Here is a 7,054-nt window from a genome sequence, read left to right on the forward strand (position 1 = left end):
AAGCTCACTTTGCCAAAGGAATGGACTCCCCAGAAAAAAAAAAAAAAAAAGAAAAGAAAAGAAAAAGAAAATTAGTACTCCTGGAGAGACCAACAGGCAGAAAAATAGAAGTCACCAAACTCTATTTATTCTGAGTGATTTTCCAACCACATACATGGAACCGCAATAGTTCAGTGGAAGAAGCTACAGGTCTGAGCCTCTAGATTCTCAAGCTCAGTTGCTTGACTTTGACTATTTTTATCCGAAACTCACACCCTTTCTTCTTCCTTCTCTTGACTCCAGCTTCATCTTTCCATTTTATACCTCTTCTGCATCACATCTAGATGGAGCCCAGAGCTGATTTCTTGCTTGCCCAACTCAGCGTTGTGCACCTCCCTCCTCATATGCTTTTGTCCTTATAACGTGGGACATGGAAGGGCTGTTAGTGCTGGCGTCTGGTTCTCATGCTTTACTTCCTTGCTAATAGTTTGCTTTGGCCTTTTCCTTTATGATACAACTAAATCCGGTTTTAAGAGTTTTTGTCCTGTCTGGAGCTGTCACTAGGTTCATGTACCTACTATTTGAACAGAATACTAACCTGTTTCTAGGCTTTCAGTTTTAAGCAAATTTCTGTGTCTTTTGACTAAAATTTTGCTGCTTCTATTCTAGGCTTTGTTGTCTGGTTTTAAGAGTTCAGAATACTAACCTGTTTCCAGGCTTTAAGTTTTAAGCAAATTTCCTTACCAATTCAAAACTGCTTTCTTGAAATTACCAGCTGAATTTGCTATTGAAAGTAGATAGATTATTTAAGAAATTGTGTGATCACTAAAATGTGGGGGGGGAAGGAATGGAAGATAAATGTAGACACCAGAAAAGAGGGTGGGAAAGGGCAGAGGGTCAGACATAATGAAAAAATGATTGATGATAATATACATGATTAAGCCACTATGCAGTATATTCTGGAAGGAAAACCACATTTGTGTGATGATAATTAGGTGATGAATGTAAATTAATTAATTAAAAAAAAAGTTTCAGGAGGAAAAAAATCACGAAAACTGTTTTTCTTGAAATTAAAAAAAAATCCATATTTGATGACTGCAGTAAGCTATATAGCCCCAGCTAGGTGCTACTTTATAGTATGTTCATTCTACTCACTGAGGTTTATGCCTAAATTCAGACTTGTGTTCATGGGTATGTATATATCAGCTGTGCTTGCTACTGGAAATATTTAGATTCATTAAGCTTATTAGTGAATAAATAAAATGGGAAAAGACATAGAAAGCAACCATGGATACCAGAGACAGTGTGGGAGGAGGGTGGGACATGGCAGAGGGTGAGAGATAGGGAATCAAGGATGGTAAAAAAGGCAAAATATACAGGAAACAAGAAATGAACAATTATTTGTTGACAATAACACGTATGTTGATGTGTCTGATTTAGCCAATATGCAGTGTACTCTGGATGGGAAATCTCATTTTGTATGCTGTAATGATGTACAGTGAATCAATGTAAGTAAATAAATTAAAAAAACAAACAAACAAAAAACAAAAAAAAATTAAGCAAAACATGAAACATTTTTTTTTCTCTTCTTTTCTTCTTCTTCTTCTTCTTCTTCTTTTCCTTCTTTTTTACTTCAACTACTTTATTTGGAGGTGATTTAGTGATTTAACATTCTGGTTCTTTCCTGCAGCCAGTAAAACATGAGGCCTAGAACTGCCACCACCCATGCCAAGGCAGCCACAGCCACCACTGACTTAGAAGCAACATCTCCAGTAGTTCTGTCCCCTTTGGAGGAGCTGGAAACATCAGAGCTGTCTGACAACAGAAGACTGGGTCCTGACAGGCTGACTGTCATTTTCGTTTTTTTCAGTGGCCCCTTGCCTGTGCCTAGGTGACTCAGGGAAGACCACAGAACACAGAGGGGAGTCAAGGGAGAGTTGGCTGCAGATCAAGGTGCTACTGTGGAAGTAAACCAGGCTAGAGAGACCTTGGGCTTCTGATCCAAAGGTAAAGCTCTTCACATCAAACCTCTGATAGTGATAAGGATGGGTGATAGAGAAGACAACTGGATGGAAAGTGGTTTGGTACTTACCCAGGTTATATTCACAGACATCCATAATGACATTCCACTGAGGAAGAGAGGCTGGGTATGTGGTAGATGTTTCCCAGCAGTCATCTAAGACTAGCTTGATGTTGGAGTCATCCCTGTTTAGGACTTCCACTCCATGTAAATTGTTGATGAAGGTAGGTTGTTCAGGGGTATGTGAAATTGTACCAGCCCTTGAAGCTAAGCTTTGAAGACAGGCTGGCAGGATGAATTTCCCACCATGAGAGCACCCAGATTAAGAGCTGGTTTTGTTTGGTAACTGCAGACCCATCCTGGGTACACAGCTCATCTGTAACTATGGAAATGGCTGACTCACAGAGACACTCAGCATAAATCACCATGGACACTGTGGAAGGTCATCTTGTAGTTATCATATGGAGACCCAATCCCTGTGTCATGGCCTCCTTCAGGGGATACTTGTGTTCTTACCATCCATTCCATCTGAGATATGGTCTCAGTTTCATCAACCAAGCCAGAGAACATTGATGAGCAGGAGAAAGGGAATCATTTGTGCAGGTTGTAGATCCCAAAGCACATGGATCTGTTCTACTTGCCAAACTGGGCAGAAGAAATGACATATGCCAGCCTCATGCCTTAAAGTGGTGCTGCTGCCCATGACTCTGATGGCCATGTTGTGCCCACCTTCACTCTCCTGGTACAGGTCTTTTATGGGGCATTCAGGGTGAGCTTTTCTCGATCCAGGCTAGAAGTGCAGTTCAGCATTTCAAGACCAAGAGAATTCACCACAGCTGCATTCCATTTCTTGACACCAAGACTCCTCGGAAATTCTACTGTTTTTCCAGTTTCATTGCAGAAGACCATGCCTGGGAAGACAAGACTCACCAACTGAGAACACCTATCAGATTCACTAAAGTCACAAGGGTGAGGAAAAGAGAAAGTGACTTGTAGGTGCTGCAGCTTGCATTGAACCAGCTTGGGGGAATCCCAGAATCACCTCTCTGCCTACACGCCATGGCAGAAGGCATCACCAAATTAACCCCCAATATTTATTTTCTAAATCACTAACTCAGGGTTAAAATGAACTGAACATTTCTCCCCACCTTTATTTGTTATTCTGTGCAGGCCTCTTGTAGTTCAAACAATGCCTACTTATTTCTAAAGTACTATCTGTACATGGTTAGACTGATGCAGTTAATGGTCAGTTTTCAGTTCATATTTTACTCGTTAATTGGGTCATCCTGACCGAACCCTTGGACTGTTGACTAGAAGGAAAGCCTTTTTATAAAATGAGCTGAATTTTCTGGTCCAGCATTTAAGAAGCTTAGACATCACCACTCTGTCCTAGAAAATATATAAAAACTGAAAAATCAACTTTTCTTAGAGCCATAGAAAAGTGAGGCCGCAGAACAAACGGATGTCCCCGAAAGATGAAAAGAACAAAGGCAGATATAGAGAATCACAACTTACCAGAGCAGAAATTCACAAGCAGAAACCTTTGTGGGACCTAGTGCTGGGGGAGGGAAAACTGAACTATAATTAACAAACAGCTGGAAGCACAGACTAGACACATCTGGAGTTAAAGACCCCAGGGAACTAGTCATGATGGGGCTGCTACACTTTTGCAAATTTTGCCTTTAGAAGCTCTACCAAGTTCTCACAATAAACTTTAGGGAAAATCTCCTCTGTACATCAAAAAATTTCAGCAAAATTATTTGAAAACTACATGCTAAGTGGAAAAGAAAGAATTTGAAGACACTCAAGCAACATCAGAATCAGAGTCAAATATGGTGGGAGTGTTGGAATTACCAGCTTAGAATTTTTTTAAAAACTGTACTTAATATGCTAAGGGCTTTAATGGAAACTATAGATACCATGCTGGAATAAATGCATAGTATAAGCAGAGAGGTGAAAATTCTGAGAGAAAAAAGAATGCTAGAGATGAAAAAAATACTGAAAAGGAAATAAAGAATGCCTTTGAAGAACTCATTAATGGACTGCTGAGGAGAGAATCTTGAGCTTGAGAATACTTCAATATAAATGACTCAAACTGAAAATCAAAGAGAAAATAAAATCAAAAAATAAGAATAGACTCGAGTATTGTGACAACTACAAAAGATGTAGCATATTTATAAAGGGCATAACAGAAGGAGAAGACTGAGAGGAAGGAACCCAAGTAATATTTGAAGCAATAATGATTAAGAATATTTTGAAATTCATGGCAGACCCCATACCACAGGTCCAGGAATCTGGATAAGATCCAGGGATCTGAGAGTACACAAAGCAGAATAATTACCCAAAGCAAATACACCTAGGCATATCACATTCAAACTTTAGAAAATTAAAGATAATAATAAAGTTCTTGAAAGAAGCTAAAGCAAAATAAATATCTTACAGGGAAGCAAGATTTATATCTGATATTTCCTCAGAAACTATGCAAGCAGAAAGAAAGACAGAATTTAAAGGTAAAATTTTAAAATATAAACTCTATTTTTCTTTTTCTTTTTTTTTTCTAGAGAGACTTTTGCTATAGGACACATGTACTCTCCAGAAAGACAGAGGTAGAGAGACAGAAAGTGAGAAATCATCCCCCCCGGGGTTGGGGGGGATGGCCACATTGCAATCTTTTCTCCTCCATTCTCTTCTAAAGGATTTTATTCGTGTATGCACACATGCCTGATGTGAGTTTCAAACCTCTGGGTCCAGGATTCAAACCACAGTTGGCCATGTGGGAGTCCAGCAACATAATCATTATGCCATCTGCTGCTCCCTAAACTATTTTTCAACATAAGCGCCATCAAATTCAATATACTGTGTAGGTGATGATCTGCCGTTTATTCCATCCCTAAGGAAATGAAGACTCTAAGCCAACAGAAGGTACAGTGGTTAAGGTGCTGAACTCTCTCTCATATGACTGACCATGGTTTGAGTCCTGGACCCGGCAGCTTAAAACATCCTGGAGCATGTGCATGTGCATGTGTCCCCAAAATTCTGAGAGGAGAATGGACGAGAAGGGATTATGGTATGACCATATACCCTCCCACATCCCGGAAAGGGTTGTAATTTTTCACTTTCTGTCTCTGTCTCTCCAGTGAGCACACACACCCTATAGCAAAACGAAAACAGAAAGAAAAAAGAGATCTTTAGGAGACCTGCAACCCTCTTTCTTTCTTCGGTGGAACTCATTCAGTTTTCTCTGTTCCTCCACTTTCCAGCTGGAGATTCTCCTTCCTTCATTGTGCATGCTTGTCCCTGTAGCTCCACTTCTGAAGTAGGATGCAGTGATTAATAGGCTGGACAGTAATTGCTGATTTGAGGACTGCAAGACACACGTCATCTGAGGGAATCCCCAGACTGGGGACTGTAATCATTGGGGCCCTTGTTCTTCCTTACTGTAGCCTGTTCTCACACATCGCCCTTAATATTTCTAGAATTAAGAAGTGAAAATACAGGAAACACTCTTCATGGCCCCTAGACTAGTGGAGGGAAGTCCTTGGGATCCCATGGCTGCATAACTCCAGGAAAGCATCTCACCTAGGATAACCTCACCTCCCATGACTTGAGTTAGCTGCAGAGCTGTGCCAGTTCAGGTACAGAGGCACTGCCAGGATGTGACCTGCATCAAAGACCTATGACCTTCCCATCTTCACCTTTCTAGGAACTCACCAAGATGGCATCAAGCTTGTGAAAGTGACTACTGCTGTCACTCTGGCTCTATGGAGCAGTAAGGCTTTGACTCTGGCATGCAACCCCACACAGCATTATATACCATGGCATAGATGGGACAGTGGGGCAGCTGCTCCAGGGAACAGGTGAATACACAGGAGAATGTGCTGGGCTCATGAAGGTGTGTACCATGATCCTGGCTGACTGGGAGAGCTTGGGAAGGATTGTGGCATGAGATTCTCTTGAGGATGTTTTTCTCTTTTCTTTCTCTTTGAAAAATAAATAAACTTTAAAAAACTAATTATATTACCACTTTGCTTTGTCCCATTAATGCTTTGCCTTTCTATTTTTTCTTCTAAATGTCCTTCCTCTTTCACACACTATATCTGGTATTTACATCTATAAACTGTGTTTCTATATCCTTTAGTCAATCAGTTTCAGTCATAGAGTGTGGACACTCGGTATATATTAAGTAGGGACATACAATGTCTCTCCTTCATCTGTTGAAGATATTTTATAGTTTTATCAACTGGACTAGGGAGAAATGTTCACCTGTTGAAATATTCACTTTGTAAGCTAAATAATGTGATTGAGTGTATAAAAGAAAGTGAAATAAAAATATTCTAAAAAAACTAATTATATTAAATCAATAATAAAAGCTCTTCCAACAAAGAAAAATCCAGGACCAATAGATTTACTATTGAATTCTTTAACAAAGAACTAAAACCAATTCTCCTCAAACTACTCCAAAAACTCTAAGTGGAAGTTACCTTTCAAATCTCATTCTATGAGGTCTGTATTAAAACCAGATAAAGACACAACAAAAAAGAAAATTACAGACCAATATCATTAATAAACATAGATGAAAATCCTTAACAAAATACTACACATTGACTATAATGGCACAAAAAGATTATACAGTATGATTGAATGGGTTTTATCTCAGGGATGCAAGAATAGTTCAACGTACGCATATCCACAGATGTGATGCACCATAGCAACAAAACAGAAGATGAAAATCATATGGCCATTTCAAAAAGCATTTGACATTCGACAAAATTCAACATCACTTTATGAAAAGGACACAAAAAATTGGGACCAGCAGCTGGTGTAATGGTTATGTTGCTGGACTCCTTTGTAGTCAACCAAAGTTCAAGTCCCAGACCCAGTGGCTTAAACTCATGCTGGGTGCGTGTGCATGTGTGTCCAAGATCCCGAGAGGAGAAAGGAGGAGAAGGGTTTGTGGCATGGGCAGGACCTCCTGGGGGGTGATTTCTAGCTTTCTGTCTCTTTGTCTCTCTCTGTCCTTTTGGTGAGTGCACACGCCCTATAGCAAAAACCTCT

At 39.9% G+C, this 7,054-nt stretch overlaps 1 pseudogene; it reads right to left on the reverse strand.

Moving 5' to 3' along the window:
• Nucleotides 1-1,636: 1,636 nt before the first annotated feature.
• LOC102501207 (zona pellucida sperm-binding protein 2-like) lies at nt 1,637-3,060 on the reverse strand (annotated as a pseudogene).
• Nucleotides 3,061-7,054: the final 3,994 nt, after the last annotated feature.

Source organism: Tupaia chinensis, unplaced genomic scaffold, assembly GCF_000334495.1.
Source record: "Tupaia chinensis unplaced genomic scaffold, TupChi_1.0 Scaffold141036_1, whole genome shotgun sequence".
Lineage (NCBI taxonomy): Eukaryota > Metazoa > Chordata > Mammalia > Scandentia > Tupaiidae > Tupaia > Tupaia belangeri.